The sequence below is a fragment of the Gigantopelta aegis genome, chromosome 8 (genome assembly GCF_016097555.1).
Source record: "Gigantopelta aegis isolate Gae_Host chromosome 8, Gae_host_genome, whole genome shotgun sequence".
Classification (NCBI taxonomy): Eukaryota; Metazoa; Mollusca; class Gastropoda; order Neomphalida; family Peltospiridae; genus Gigantopelta; species Gigantopelta aegis.
Window position 1 is genome coordinate 8194506 of NC_054706.1, and position 17777 is coordinate 8212282.

The window sequence follows — 17777 nt, forward strand, 5'->3', positions numbered from 1 at the left end:
TTTAGAACACACACAGGGTTTTACAATCAGTCTGTACCTAGGTGTATGATGGATGTTTTTATATATATATATATACACATATACATACAGTGACAATGATTCATTTAGAACACACACAGGGTTTTACAATCAGTCTGTACCTAGGTGTATGATGGATGTTTTTATATACACATATACATACAGTGACAATGATTCATTTAGAACACACACAGGGTTTTACAATCAGTCTGTACCTAGGTGTATGATGGATGTTTTTATATACACATATACATACAGTGACAATGATTCATTTAGAACACACACAGGGTTTTACAATCAGTCTGTACCTAGGTGTATGATGGATGTTTATATATACACACATATACATACAGTGACAATGATTCATTTAGAACACACACAGGGTTTTACAATCAGTCTGTACCTAGGTGTATGATGGATGTTTTTATATATATATATATACACATATACATACAGTGACAATGATTCATTTAGAACACACACAGGGTTTTACAATCAGTCTGTACCTAGGTGTATGATGGATGTTTTTATATACACCTCTATAGATGGGTTGCTTAACAAATACGATATCAGGGCTACTAAAAGAAAATTAATTTTTAAAAACAATAATTTTAGCTATTAAAGTCCTACTTTTTCACACACAAAAATGCCACTGTCTAAAAATCAGATTAACATTTAATATGCACGGGCACTGTCAAAAACAACAACATATTATAACCATACATGGACCCTGTCTAAAAGCGAACACAATAATCACATGCATAGGCACTTAAAAACAGTTTTAGGGTCTTAAAAACCAACACATGAACCCCATGCATGGGCCCAGTCTAAACACCAACACATTAATATCATGCTTGGGCCATGTCCAAAATCTAATAAACACCACCATACCATGCACAGGTCCTGTCTAAAACCCAACACATCAATACCAAGTTGTAATAAACAGACGACTTACAATACACAGGTTTTCTTATCCATGCCGATGTATTAATAAATACACACACACATGTTGTATCGTCCAGCTAACGTTTAATACTTCCCTCTGATCCTATTTGACAGAGCTAATATTAGCACTGCCATTCACATTTACTACCTATGTATATTTATGACCCAATTCCTTCAATTGTATTCTCCACTCATGGACATGTTCAGACATAACCAGATATACAATAACATGATACGCACTCCCCCACCCACCCACCTACCCCCATGCATGAGCAATAGCACTATTATAGTTACGGGTAGTAGTGTGAAGCAGGTAAATTTAGACTTAGTACATGTTGGTGTGCATGTACTAGTACAATTGCATGGGAACTCTTGCGAATTTTGCCGTACACGTCTATAATGATATTGCATGTCATGATGAAAGGCACAACCCAGCCACATGTAATAGCAATCATGTAGTTAATTCAGAACAGGGTTAGAGAAAAATATAGTAAATGTTTTGTAAAAACAAGCAAAAAAATTCTTTAATGACATCACTAGAGCATCATCGGATATTGGTTGTCAAACATAGAAAACCTATTGTCCTCTCCAATTGAACCTGCAGAAGGGACTAATAAAGATTATATATATATATATATATATATATATATATATATATATATATATATATATATATATATATATATATATATATATATATATATATATATATATATTTATTACCCCAGCGTTCACTCATAACAGGAAAAATATTTTCCATATTTTCTCAGTGAGAAATATTCTGCATTGGTCTAACGAACAATACTATTGGACAATTTGATGCTCACAAACCAATGACCGTGTCGGTACTAAATATGACGTCATCACGATTTGGCAAACACAAAATGACGTCATGTAGTTTAAAGAGTTTCCGTTTACAGCTCTCTATTTTTGGTGTTAAATTTATAACAAAATGTCATTTTAATGCAATTCCTTATAGATTTTGTAGCAGAATAAAGAACACTTTGGGTTTTTTAAAATTATTTATGAATGTGATTAAATTACAAAGTTATAGCAATTCTCAGAAAAGTGTGCAAAGTGGTTTACATCGTTTCTATACAGGTTGGCCTTTCGTGCATGTGCGTCGAAAATAAAGGCTTCTAGAGAAAAAGTAGGTGAGGTAATAAATAGAATAACAAACTCGGTACCAGTTATTATCAAATTTATGTCCCTCGTGAAATAATTTTCACTCGGGACATAAATTTGATAATAACTGGTAACTCGTTTATTATCTTCTATATATCACATTACAAAATTATACTTTTTAATATTTAGTAATGTAGGAATATGATTGTTGAAAAATAGCAGGACCACACTACATAAATTTGTAATGGCAGGTTCCCTGGGTTTGTTATGTTGATTTTGAAAAATTATGTAAAATGAGGTGAAGGTTTAAGTACATATAGTATTATACAAATACATAAAATAAGAAATAAAACATATCCAACAGTAATTTTTTGACATGTAATATTTTTCAAAAGGTACTTTTTATTTCTTTCATCTTCATCAAATTAATATTTTGTCCAGAATTATATAAAAAATAAATAAAAAAATACCGACCTGTAAACAGTCATCTGCTTGTTACAGAAATGTGACAGGGGTCACGGTTAGTAGACCAATTTTTATTTTAATGTGGCCAAGCATTGTAATAATATAGCTAATTTTGAATGGCGTCACTTTTCATCTCCTTACAATAACCATAAATAAACTGGGTACATGACATTTCCGTTTCAAGAATGCTGGAAAAATTCCAATGCAAAATTGCTATTGAATTTTCTTTTCTTTTTTAACATTACTAATGCACCTGAACATGTTTGAAGAAAGTCTTGCGATTAAAAAACTGTACCTTTTATGAAATATGAATTTCAAGTGAAACTACGGTAAGATATGATATATTTATTGTGTACGAAGCCAAAACAAAGGTGAGAAAAGTGACTGATGTCGACCTTAGTGAAAGGGACTGGCAAAAGGTATATTCTAATAATAAACATGACACACCCAAAACATTGTCAAGTGTTTTACATCAGTGATAATTTTATGTACAAGGTATATATATATATATATATATATATATATATATATTTAATGACCCACTGAGTGCAATGATTCACTTAAGCTATCGTGTTTCCATCACACCACAACTCACCAACAAACATCAGAGCAATTTTAAAGTTATGTGAACTGTCAACTGGTGATGCAGTGAAAGTGAAAGTTACAAAATTTTGAAGACACTTATCCTGGCTGTAATTTCAAAGCAATTTTGAGATAATTGATTAGGTTTTAAGGCAATTATAAATCAGATAACTTAATAATCAATTATCTGAAGTCCGTCCCATCCTCCTACAAAAATGTTTTTTGTAAATAATTTCAGTTTGATTTGACATAATAGTAAGAAGAAAAGTAAAAGTGTTTTAGAAATAAAAAATATATACTATTTTTGTCTGCAATTTAGAAAACAATCGGCTGAGAAATAAACAACTTGTAGTAAATTGCTTAGTATGAAAAAAGGCGTCCCCTTTGGGAAGGATTATAAGCAGGGCTTCTAGATTATGGTAGCCCCACTCTCATGACTAGTGATATTCAATGTTGAGCTAGTAAATAAATAGTACTGCCATGCCCGACGGCTAGTGAATTTGTTTTGTCAAATGTTGCAGTTAAGTCTGTTTTGTAAATATGAATATCCTTTCCCCACAGCAACCCCCAATGTTAGTGTTTTTAATCTCCATCTCCCTGTTTAGGTGACATATCTGATTATTACTGTTATTTAGTAAAATTTTATTAACTTAAAGCATAGTAGGGCTAGTGAATTTTTAATTGTGGCTAGTAAATGTTTTAAATCACTGATCCAATGACTAGTGGATTTTACAAAAATTCTAGAAGCCCTGTATAAGTAAAAAACACCGTAACTGTCTCCTGGTTACCTACAATTTTTAAATATTATTCCCTGAAACACACAGACACATACAGGATACAAATCTAACCTGGGAAAGCTGGATCCTGTCAGTCATTATGGGATGATGTTTAAATGCACTGTAATGGTTTTACTTGATCATCAAACTTTACTCCATTAATTGGCCCAATGGGGTGGGATGTGGCCCAGTGGGGTGGGGACGTGGCCCAGTGGGGTGGGGACGTGGCCCAGTTGGGTGGGATGTGGCCCAGTGGTAAAGTGCTTGCTTGATGCGCGGTTGGTCTAGTGTCAAACCTCATTGGGCTATTTCTTGTGCATTGTGACTGGTATATCAAAGGATGTGGTATGTGCTATCCTGTGTGTGGGATGTGTATATAAAAAAAAAAGAGTAAAGTTTGTTTTATTTAACAACGCCACTAGAGCACATTGATTGTGCATATAAAAGATTCCTTGATACTAATGAAAAAATGTAGCTGATCTCCTCATTAAGACTATATGTCAAAATTACAAAATTTGAAATGTTTGACATCCAATAGCCGATGAAAAATAAATCAATGTGCTCTAGTGATGTTGTTAAACAAAACAAACTAACATTTTACTCAATTAATTGGTCAAATAATTCAAATGAGCAATGTCCCAATATATTATTTGAGTAATAACAAGTGTAATGACGTATTTTGGGAAGCAACATCATAACATGACGTTGCTTCTCCAGTCTTAGCTCAGACTGTGTATGTGACATTTGACGCCATTTCGTCGTCTCCTAGTTGTGGTTGAAACATTTTGAGAATATCCTTGCTATTCATAAAAAAATAACAATAATAATAAAGAAATTATTACACTCACGTACATGAGCCATACTGATTTTATGAAACTGGTGTAAGGATTCATGTATTACCCTCACTCTCGCTCAGGCAATACAAAAATCCTGACACTTGTTTTGTAGAATCAATACGCCACACAACCGTGTATAATAATCTCTATGTCTGGTGATTTTTGTGATGACGAAGTGAGGAGTCTAACATTAGCTAATACCATGTTATGCTTTGAACACCCAGACTCCAATGTTAGCTAATACCGTGTTATGCTTTGAACACCCAGACTCCAATGTTAGCTAATACCGTGTTATGCTTTGAACACCCAGACTCCAATGTTAGCTAATACCATGTTATGCTTTGAACACCCAGACTCCACTGTTAGCTAATACCATGTTATGCTTTGAACACCCAGACTCCAATGTTAGCTAATACCATGTTATGCTTTGAACACCCAGACTCCAATGTTAGCTAATACCATGTTATGCTTTGAACACCCAGACTCCAGTGTTCACTAAGACCATGTTATGCTTTGAACACCCAGACTCCAGTGTTAGCTAATACCATGTTATGCTTTGAACACCCAGACTCCACTGTTAGCTAATACCATGTTATGCTTTGAACACCCAGACTCCAGTGTTCGCTAAGACCATGTTATGCTTTGAACACCCAGACTCCAGTGTTCGCTAATACCGTGTTATGCTTTGAACACCCAGACTCCAGTGTTAGCTAATACCGTGTTATGCTTTGAACACCCAGACTCCAGTGTTCGCTAATACCGTGTTATGCTTTGAACACCCAGACTCCAATGTTAGCTAATACCGTGTTATGCTTTGAACACCCAGACTCCAATGTTAGCTAATACCGTGTTATGCTTTGAACACCCAGACTCCAATGTTAGCTAATACCGTGTTATGCTTTGAACACCCAGACTCCAATGTTAGCTAATACCATGTTATGCTTTGAACACCCAGACTCCAGTGTTCGCTAAGACCATGTTATGCTTTGAACACCCAGACTCCAGTGTTAGCTAATACCATGTTATGCTTTGAACACCCAGACTCCACTGTTAGCTAATACCGTGTTATGCTTTGAACACCCAGACTCCAATGTTAGCTAATACCATGTTATGCTTTGAACACCCAGACTCCAGTGTTCGCTAATACCGTGTTATGCTTTGAACACCCAGACTCCAGTGTTCGCTAATACCATGTTATGCTTTGAACACCCAGACTCCAGTGTTCGCTAAGACCATGTTATGCTTTGAATACCCAGACTCCAGTGTTCGCTAATACCATGTTATGCTTTGAACACCCAGACTCAAGTGTTCGCTAAGACCATGTTATGCTTTGAACACCCAGACTCCAGTTTTCGCTAATACCATGTTATGCTTTGAACACCCAGACTCCACTGTTAGCTAATACCATGTTATGCTTTGAACACCCAGACTCCACTGTTAGCTAATACCATGTTATGCTTTGAACACCCAGACTCCACTGTTAGCTAATACCATGTTATGCTTTGAACACCCAGACTCCAATGTTACGGGCGGGACATAGCACAGTGATAAAGCGTTCACATGATGCACGGTCGGTCTGGGATCAATCCCCGTCAGTGGGCCCATTGCGCTATTTCTCGCTCCAGCCAGTGCACCATGACTGGTATATTTCAAAGGCTGTGGTATGTGTTATTCTGTCTGTGGGATGGTGCATATAAAAGATCCCTTGCTGCTAATCGAAAAGAGTAGCCCATGAAGTGGCGACAGCGGGTTTCCACTCTTAAATATCTATGTGGCCCGTAACCGTATGTCTGATGCCATATAACCGTAAATAAAATGTGTTGAGTGCATCGTTAAATAAACATTTCCTTCCAATATGTTACAGACGTGTAAGTATAGAACTCCTGGTTCTACAGATTTACACGAAGAGGTGTCATCTTACTACAATGACTTACTGCGCACATAACATTTAGCACACACAAAAACCAAACACGTGAGTCAGTTGTTGTATAAAAGTGTATAAATATGAACTTACCTGTTTGTGTAAGTTACGGCTGTTTGAGGCAGCGACACAACAAGATTGTTATTCCCAACATTCAGACAATAACACCAATCAGCTGATGGGATGGGATCAGTACGTCGTTCTCTCAACACTGCAGTCTGAAACATACACACAGTTACATAAAGAAATGATAATTACATGTACCGTAAATCCTTCAGTTGAAGCCAGGCTTTTTTCATCAAACTCTGAAATCAGACCTCTATTTAAAGTAGGCATCTTTGTTTTACATGATGCTCTGAGACCCAGATTCTATTTGAGGCAGGCCTCTGTTCAAGACAGGCCTCTGTTCCAGGCAGACCTCTGTTCAAGACAGGCCTCTGTTCTAGGTAGACCTCTGTTCGAGGCAGGCTCTATTCAATTTGGTTCGGACTTTAGTAGATGCCTTTTTTGTTTTATATTGTATCTCTATCATAAAAATATCACGTAGCCAATAGGGACCATGAAGTTTATTTGAAATATATGTGTGTGTGGGGGGGAGGGGGGGGAGAAGAGGGGGGGGGGACAGGTGACAGGGCACTGTCAGTTTGATGGCTCGGGGGATGGAATTGAATCTGAACCCTGAAATGTTTTTGAATTTTAGTTGTTCAAATACGGCATTTCCAGTCTTCTTGTACAATAACAGGGAAAATTTGGGATGGGGTAGTTCAGCAGGACCTGATTAATAACTGAAAGCGGGCAAAAGTTTTAGGATCTAAGACAGGATAACATTATAAAACTAATATCAGGGAGTGACTGTTTCTTCCTTCCAGATGCACCTACATTTTCAGAATCACATTTCATGGTGCACGTGTCTGCATCAACCTTTACCTCGATAACCTTCAAGCCACCTGGTAACATTTATTTTACATGTTGATCACAAACTACAGTGTACTAGCACAAAAGTATATCTATACACCACTGAAAATTCAAACCACATGTACATGTGTGTATACGATTACATGTATCTTTTCTTAATGTACTTATACCAGAATTATAAAGACATATTTTTGTTATTTTTGTTTTATTTTAATTATTTATAATAATTAATTTATATATTATTAAGCAATAAAAAAAACCCCACCAGAATTTAGACAGACATGTAAATGTTACAAGCAACGCAAAAAGCATCCTGATAAGATGCATGCACATGCCAACAAAGCTAGGCATGTTTATCAGGTTTATGTGCCCGATGGTACCCAGCTGGTTTACCAGGAATGCTGTAAACATTTTCACATTAACCTACCTATAGATACAGACATGCAGACCTGGATACATCACTCCACTTTACATACATTAACCTACCTATAGATACAGACATGTAGACCTAGGTACATCACTCCACTTTACATACATTAACCTACCTATAGATACAGACATGTAGACCTGGGTACATCACTCCACTTTACATACATTAACCTACCTATAGATACAGACACGTAGGCCTGGGTACATCACTCCACTTTACTTACATTAACCTACCTATAGATACAGACACATAGACCTTGGTACATCATTCACTTTATTTACATTAACCTACCTATAGATATACAGACATGTAGACCTGGGTACATCACTATCCACTTACCTACCTATAGATACAGACATGTAGACCTGGGTACATCACTATCCACTTTACTTACATTAACCTACCTATAGATCTACAGACATGTAGACCTGGGTACATCACTCCACTTTACTTACATTAACCTACTTATAGATACAGACATGTAGATCTGGGTACATCACTCCACTTTACTTGCATTAACCTACCTATAGCTACAGACATGTATACCTGGGTACATCACTATTCACTTTACTTATTAACCTACCTATAGATACTGACATGTAGACCTGGGTACATCACTCCACTTTACTTACATTAACCTACCTATAGATACAGACAGGTAGACCTGGGTACATCACTATCCACTTTACTTACATTAACCTACCTATAGATACAGACAGGTAGACCTGGGTACATCACCCCACTTTACTTACATTAACCTACCTATAGATACAGACAGGTAGACCTGTGTACATCACTCCACTTTACTTAACCTACCTACAGATACAGACAGGTAGACCTAGGTACATCACTCCACTTTACATACATTAACCTACCTATAGATACAGACATGTAGACCTGGGTACATCACTCCACTTTACATACATTAACCTACCTATAGATACAGACACGTAGGCCTGGGTACATCACTCCACTTTACTTACATTAACCTACCTATAGATACAGACACATAGACCTTGGTACATCATTCACTTTATTTACATTAACCTACCTATAGATATACAGACATGTAGACCTGGGTACATCACTATCCACTTACCTACCTATAGATACAGACATGTAGACCTGGGTACATCACTATCCACTTTACTTACATTAACCTACCTATAGATCTACAGACATGTAGACCTGGGTACATCACTCCACTTTACTTACATTAACCTACTTATAGATACAGACATGTAGATCTGGGTACATCACTCCACTTTACTTGCATTAACCTACCTATAGATACAGACATGTATACCTGGGTACATCACTATCCACTTTACTTATTAACCTACCTATAGATACTGACATGTAGACCTGGGTACATCACTCCACTTTACTTACATTAACCTACCTATAGATACAGACAGGTAGACCTGGGTACATCACTATCCACTTTACTTACATTAACCTACCTATAGATACAGACATGTAGACCTGGGTACATCACTCCACTTTACTTACATTAACCTACCTATAGATACAGACAGGTAGACCTGGGTACATCACCCCACTTTACTTACATTAACCTACCTATAGATACAGACAGGTAGACCTGTGTACATCACTCCACTTTACTTAACCTACCTACAGATACAGACAGGTAGACCTAGGTACATCACTCCACTTTACATACATTAACCTACCTATAGATACAGACATGTAGACCTGGGTACATCACTCCACTTTACTTACATTAACCTACCTATAGATACAGACACATAGACCTTGGTACATCATTCACTTTATTTACATTAACCTACCTATAGATATACAGACATGTAGACCTGGGTACATCACTATCCACTTACCTACCTATAGATACAGACATGTAGACCTGGGTACATCACTATCCACTTTACTTACATTAACCTACCTATAGATCTACAGACATGTAGACCTGGGTACATCACTCCACTTTACTTACATTAACCTACTTATAGATACAGACATGTAGATCTGGGTACATCACTCCACTTTACTTGCATTAACCTACCTATAGATACAGACATGTATACCTGGGTACATCACTATCCACTTTACTTATTAACCTACCTATAGATACTGACATGTAGACCTGGGTACATCACTCCACTTTACTTACATTAACCTACTTATAGATACAGACATGTAGATCTGGGTACATCACTCCACTTTACTTGCATTAACCTACCTATAGATACAGACATGTATACCTGGGTACATCACTATCCACTTTACTTATTAACCTACCTATAGATACTGACATGTAGACCTGGGTACATCACTCCACTTTACTTACATTAACCTACCTATAGATACAGACAGGTAGACCTGGGTACATCACTATCCACTTTACTTACATTAACCTACCTACAGATACAGACAGGTAGACCTAGGTACATCACTCCACTTTACATACATTAACCTACCTATAGATACAGACAGGTAGACCTGGGTACATCACTCCACTTTACTTACATTAACCTACCTATAGATACAGACATGTAGACCTGGGTACATCACTATTCACTTTACTTAGGTTACTCCACTTTACTTATATTAACCTACCTATAGATACAGACAGGTAGACCTGGGTACATCACTCCACTTTACTTACATTAACCTACATGTACCTATAGATACAGACATGGAGACAAGGTACATCACTCCACTTTACTTATATTAACCTACCTATAGATACAGACAGGTAGACCTGGGTACATCACTCCACTTTACTTACCTACATTTATGAGTATCAGACCATGGACATAATCCTGTTTTTCACCAGTCATAGCTGGCATTCTACATGTAACAGATCTAAGCATTATCTATTCGTGAGTATCAGACCATGGACATAATCCTGTTTTCCATCAGTCATAGCTGGCATTCTGCATGTAACAGATCTAAGCATTATCTATTCGTGAGTATCAGACCATGGACATAATCCTGTTTTCCAACAGTCATTCTACATGTAACAGATCTAAGCATTATCTATTCTTGAGTATCAGACCATGGACATAATCCTGTTTTCCAACAGTCATAGCTGGCATTCTACAATGTACATGCAACAGATCTAAGCATTATCTATTTGTGAGTATCAGACCATGGATATAATTTTGCTTCCCAACAGTCATAGCTGGCATTCTACAATGTACATGCAACAGATCTAAGCATTATCTATTCGTGAGTATCAGACCATGGATATAATCCTGTTTTCCAACAGTCATAGCTGGCATTCTACAATGTACATGCAACAGATCTAAGCATTATCTATTCGTGAGTATCAGACCATGGACATAATCCTGTTCTCCAACAGTCATAGCTGGCATTCTACAATGTACATGCAACCGATCTAAGCATTATCTATTCGTGAGTATCAGACCATGGACATAATCCTGTTTTCCAACAGTCATAGCTGGCATTCTACAATGTACATGCAACAGATCTAAGCATTATCTATCCATGAGTATCAGACCATGGATATAATCCTGTTTTCCAACAGTCATAGCTGGCATTCTACAATGTACATGCAACAGATCTAAGCATTATCTATTCGTGAGTATCAGACCATGGATATAATCCTGTTTTCAACAGTCATAGCTGACATTCTACAATGTACATGCAACAGATCTAAGCATTATCTATTCGTGAGTATCAGACCATGGACATAATCCTGTTCTCCAACAGTCATAGCTGGCATTCTACATGTAATAGATCTAAGCATTATCTATTCGTGAGTATCACACATGGACATAATCCTGAACATTTCATTTACCAGGCTTTCTATTTCTTCTCATGGCTAAACTGAATCTAATGTACGTTTTAATAAATTATACATCTACTAAATTTTATATGGTCAGATAGTTTGTTTGTTTTGTTAGAGCACATTGATTTATTAATCATTGGTTATTGCATGTCAAACATTTGGTAATTCTGACATATAGTCTTAGATAGGAAACTCGCTACATTTTTCCATTAGTAGCAGCTTATCTTTAATACTCTAAATATCATACAATGTAAGTATAATTATGCAGAATGGTCACCGTGTATTTTTTGTGAAACATTAAATGTGTAATAAATAATTAATATTACATAACTTGCAAGATTTGTCAAAAAAAATAATGAAGTACACTACATGTATATGATCAAATACTACAAATTTAGCAAAGTACCTACATAAAAATAAAAAACAAACAATGTTTGTTAATATATATATATATATATATATATATATATATATATATATATATATATATATACTCGTTTTTTTTAATATATAAAATATCAACATCATCTAGTTAATCGGTATTTGTCTCGGTAGAGCCTCCGTCTCTCTCTCTCTCTTCCCTCTCTCTCTCTCTCTTCCCTCTCTCTCTCTCTCTTCCCTCTCTCCCTCCCTCTCTCTCTCTTCCCTCCTTCTCTCTCTCTCTCTATATATATATATATATTATATATAGAGAGAGAGAGAGAGAGGATTCGTCATGAGTATTTTTTAATATGTAAAATATCAAATATAGATTAACTAGATGAGGTTGATATTTTACATATTAAAAAAAATGAGTAGCGAATTCTATTTCTCTTATAACACTTCTAAAATAACATTCAAATTAAAAAATTTGTAAATCACAGTATTAAAGTCGCCGCCATCGATGACGTCATCACGATTAGCACAGATTAGTTTGACGTCACGCATTTTAAACAAATCTTTGAAAACTTTATGCTCAGGTACACGGGTCTTGTTGGCTTGTACTAGTAAGCAAATGACCCATCCACAGCAACACATTACCTAGAGACCTTGTAAATTTGCATACCATTATTAACCAGGTTAATAAAGTAAAATATCATATGGGTTTATGACATGGATATCATGGGTAAGTTATAGGATAAATATATATATATATATATATATATAGATATATAGATATATAGATAGATATATATATATTTTTTTTTTTTTATTATTATTTGTTTAATATTTTTTAAATTTTTTTTAAAGGGGTGGGGGAGTGAGGAGGCGAATTCTCATTCACATGTAAATAAATATTATAGACTCATTGACCACTCATGGATTTTTCCAGAGGGTAAAATAGTTTAAAATGCATACTCTGAAATACTTTTTAGGGTACTGAATACTGATGTGTACCCTAACATTTTCAGATATAATTTGTTTTTTAATTTTAAAAGTTGTTTAAATGTTCCTGTATGACTTTAAACATAATTTATTACCAAAAACACAAAGCGTGTTACATCAGAGTATTCATTACAAAAACACAAAGCGTGTTACATCAGAGTATTTATTGTAATTTATATATACACATTATGACATTCTTGAAATGATTTTTTAAAATGACCATAAATTCGGCACAAGCACCGACAGGCTTCACGGCCCATCGAGCACGTACCTTAGCATAAATCTCTGGCAAAAACCCCGCAAGTGACAAAGCAGGCATTTGTTTGGTACTGTTAATTGTTTTATTAGGTACACGTATACAAACCATAAAGTATGCCAAATCTTTTGTGTAAACTGACAAACTAATTAGACATTCCCCTCCCAGTTTCAGTTAACTCGGTATCACAAATTGTACTGTGATAGGGAAGCTTAGAACAATATTAACATATTTTCACGAGGGCAACACACACTTGTTTTCCGCAATCTGATCTGTGTGGGATGGTTTGTGATGGTGGTTACAAAATAACTAGTGCAGGGCGCACATTAAGTCAATACTTTTCTTAATGTGCAGGGCAAGCTGTAGCTCGAGTACTCTGACTATAAGAGAAGTAGACGGACATTTGGACATAAATACGCTCTCATTGCAGTCAGAGATCAAGCTATGTATTTTTTTGGCAATCGCTGACCATCAAAAAGAAGTCAAAGATTTCCACTCTAATACCACATCAATCCTATGTTTGATGTCAAATACATTTACATCGACCATTTTCGAGTTCCTTGATTAAAAAAAAATCAGATATTAATCACTAATACACACAAGTTCCTTGATTAAAAAAAAATCAGATATTAATCACTAATACACACACTACAGAAAGAAACCCAACAGCACCCACATTCAGCTAAGCTTTGGCAAACTCCAGAAAGCAGAATTCTAAGTTTGCCGACCTATATCGTGACTTTGCGTCACATGATCGCCCACTCAACCATCCCATCTTCCAGGGGCCGTCTCATACAATAAAACGACAATCACCAAAAAAAGTTTGTTTTATGTAACGACACTACTAGAGCACATTGATTCATTAATCATTGGCTATTGGATGTCAAATATTTGGTAATTTTATCATAGTGTTAGAAAGGAAACCCGCTACATTTTATCATTAGTAGCAAGTGATCTTTTATAGGCCTATGCACCATCCCACAGACAGGATAGCACATACTAAGTTTTGAATACCAGCTGTGTATAGAGTAGTGTAACAATTATTGGACGTTGAAAGAACCACACATTCTTTCTACGTCCATTCGGACTACAAAATAACAACAGTTGACCAGGGTGCGACGATTTACCCAATACTACCCAATACTTACCTAATACTACCCAATACCACTACTAACTATTATATCATCACACAAGAACCCCTAAACCTGGATATTAGTTACACGTGTTTAATGATCATATTGATATTATTAACAACAACAATCATATTCATATTTGAATAATTCACATATTATTTATCGAATGTTTGCTTAAAACGCACTCCCACTTTGCGTCTTGGGAACATAACAAGAGGGGTGTGGATTTTTGAGCACAATCACAAGTAATTTCAATTTTTTCGTCAAAGTTTTAAAATGTTTAGAATATCTTTAAAAAATATTTTTAGACTTGCCCACTCAAAAACTGCATCTAACAAACTGGTAATGTAAATATGTAATATCTAATGACTAAAAGTTTTGTACCTGATTTGGCAGACGCTTCAAAAAGGTATGTTTTCTGATCACAATAATGTGATAAAAATTGTCCATATCATCAAGTTTAGAATTAGAATTATTTTTTTGTAATTAGTAGTGGTATTGGGTAGTATTGGGTAGTATTGGGTAAGTATTGGGTATTATTTGGTAAGTATTGGGTAAATCGTCGCACCGGTTGACCACATCAGGATTGGATCTCGATATCAGAAACAAATATTTAGTAAGCTAAATAGCAACATAATTACATTTTAATGTTGTTAAATTAAATTAAAATGTTTTTAAATGCATCATATGACATCAATGGGAAAGCCACCAGGTTTTTTCTTGTTAACTAGATGGTTTTCAAGACAATAGCCTAGGTTCAGGTTACTTTAGTCAGTTGAGAACTAAATGCCAACGGAAACTGGTCTCTCTATATGCTAAAGCAAATTTGGTGCAAAGACAATAAAGCAATATGGAATTCTTCCCCAATATAGTAGAATATACACCAAAATATTAGCTTTTTACATCTATCCGTTCATGATCATGATGATAATAAAGTAGTAATTTTAATTTATTTTTTTCTATTTATAAATTATATCCACTTTCGGTTCATTTCTGTAATTCGTTGGACCGCCTGTATTTGCACCATATTTCTCCTATAAAAATAAACTAAATGTCATTAATGACTATTTATATACAAAGCTGATGCAGTACGATATACTTACTAAAGTGTTCGATCAGTGCAACAAATATATTCCCAACTGAAAAACAGCTATTCATCCAAATCTGGCCACTCGTGCCTGGATTTGTTTTCTTTGGTTTCAAGGTCAAGGTTGAAATTAACTTTGGGATCTAAAATTCCATTACCCGAAGGCTTTTTGTATGAACATTCAGACGGGCTTTTCTCGGTTAAAGTGATTATGCAGGCCCATATATGAACTGGTGGGGGTGGGATGGGTGGTTGAGAACTGTCAGTGTGTCTCCTCTACTTATTGTTCTATTGTTAAAATGTTAAAATAGATACATATAAATATAAACCAACCAAATGTGCTTTTTACCCGATCATAGCATGTGAGATTCACACTTAGGCCCTTCACCCGAATCCTCACCATATATATGTGTGATCAAATTCCTATGGTTATCAAACTATGAATGTTTTATTCAAATTAAACAATATACATCTAGGATTTATTGTAAATAATGTTTCTCAGAACACAGAGCTAGTGCTGTAAAAATGGCCAATGCTTCACAACTGTTATATGAAATGCAGTAGTTTTCTAACAGCAGGTTTACCTAGATATTAACCGATATGTATGCTCATGACAGCGCGCTTGCACCTGAGATTGATATGTTCAAACATAGCTATATGATCGTATGCCTGCACTATGGTACCCAAAGCTTAAATTTTGTATCACTACGATTTTGTTTTTTCTATCGTATATATGCAATTCGTGAAATCCTCAAATGCGTTACATACATACATACATACATACATACATACATACATACATACATACATACATACATACATACATACATACATACATGTACATACTTTTACATACTTATATACATATACATACTTTTACATACTTATATACATATACATACTTTTTTAATATAGCGTCTGTTTTCTAATAATCTCACTGTACCTAATTATATTAAGGAATCATGATGAATCTGTTCTCGACCGAGGTGTTATGAATGATGTTTAAACATTGCTGAAGCCACCTTGGCTTTTAGACACAACGTGATATAACTAACAGCCAATGAAACTGTCTAGAATAACAAACAGTTTCTGGTATGATGATATCGTTCATTATGACCGGTCAACAATCCGTTTATTGCACGAACAGTTGACCGATTATAGTCCAGTGTGTTGTTGTTTCTGCCGCTGCTGTTGTTGTTGTTGTTGTTGTTGTTGTTACCGCTGCTGATACTTTTGTGTTTCTTATTTTTATATTTCATTTTTTAATACCAGTGTAGGGCCGTTCAAATATTACGTAACTTGAGCCTCCTCATGTAACGCTCAACAGGCCCTATAACACAAGACCATACCCCCAAAATATTACGTAACGATTGGAGACTCCCATTCCAATTCACAAATAAGTCAATTATTCTTCTTTTTAAAATTATTTCCTTCCTTCCTTCTTCTTTCTTCTTCTATTTAACATGACTGGTATATCAAAGGCCGTGGTATGTGCTATCCTGTCTGTGGGATGTGCATATAAAAGATTCCTTGCTACTGATGAAAAAAAATGTAGCGGGTTTCCTCTCTAAGACTATATGTCAGAATTACCAATTGTTTAATATCTAATAGCCGATGATTAATTAATAAATAAATGTGCTCTAGTGGTGTCGTTAAACTAAAACAAAACTTTTTTCTTTTTCTATTTCTCATTCCTCTTCTTCTTTCTTTCTTCTTACCCTTTAAAGATGTCGTGTTATTCCTGTCTTAATTAATATGTGAAGCTAGAGATGTAGGCCCAGTTTTACTTAGAGTTTCGTTTGTTATTGAAACTGTTATACCGATAATTGAAAAACAAATGCAAAACTTTGACACTACGAAAATTTCCGTATATTACGGACGTTGCCAGTGCATAACTATTACGTCAACAATACGATGACGTTTCAATATGGTTATGGACGTCAACGTTGCTCAACGTACATTTTTCTGAATTTGCTTAAATCAGAAATATGCGAACGATATCGCTATTTGACGTCTATGAGCATATTTAACGAGCACAAGAAAACGTTAAATTACTTGTTATGCAATTATAAGATATATATTAAGGATGGCAAAGCTGTCAGAACGGTTGCCTTTTGTTTCAATAAT

General features: G+C 35.4%; 1 protein-coding gene across 5 annotated transcripts in view; it reads right to left on the reverse strand.

Moving 5' to 3' along the window:
- The window catches only part of LOC121378822 (protein FAM13B-like), a 117119-nt gene extending 99622 nt beyond the window's left edge, over nucleotides 1–17497 (reverse strand). For 4 of the 5 annotated variants that reach the window (XM_041507154.1, XM_041507153.1, XM_041507151.1 and 1 more), the window contains exons 1-2: nucleotides 15667–15767; nucleotides 6762–6886 (exon numbers count right to left, since the gene is read on the reverse strand). The gene's annotated coding sequence lies outside the window, so the exon portion shown is untranslated. Of the gene's footprint in view, nucleotides 1–6761; nucleotides 6887–15666; nucleotides 15768–17368 lie in introns of those variants that run through there. The other variant, XM_041507152.1, reaches the window with a different exon arrangement.
- Nucleotides 17498–17777: the final 280 nt, after the last annotated feature.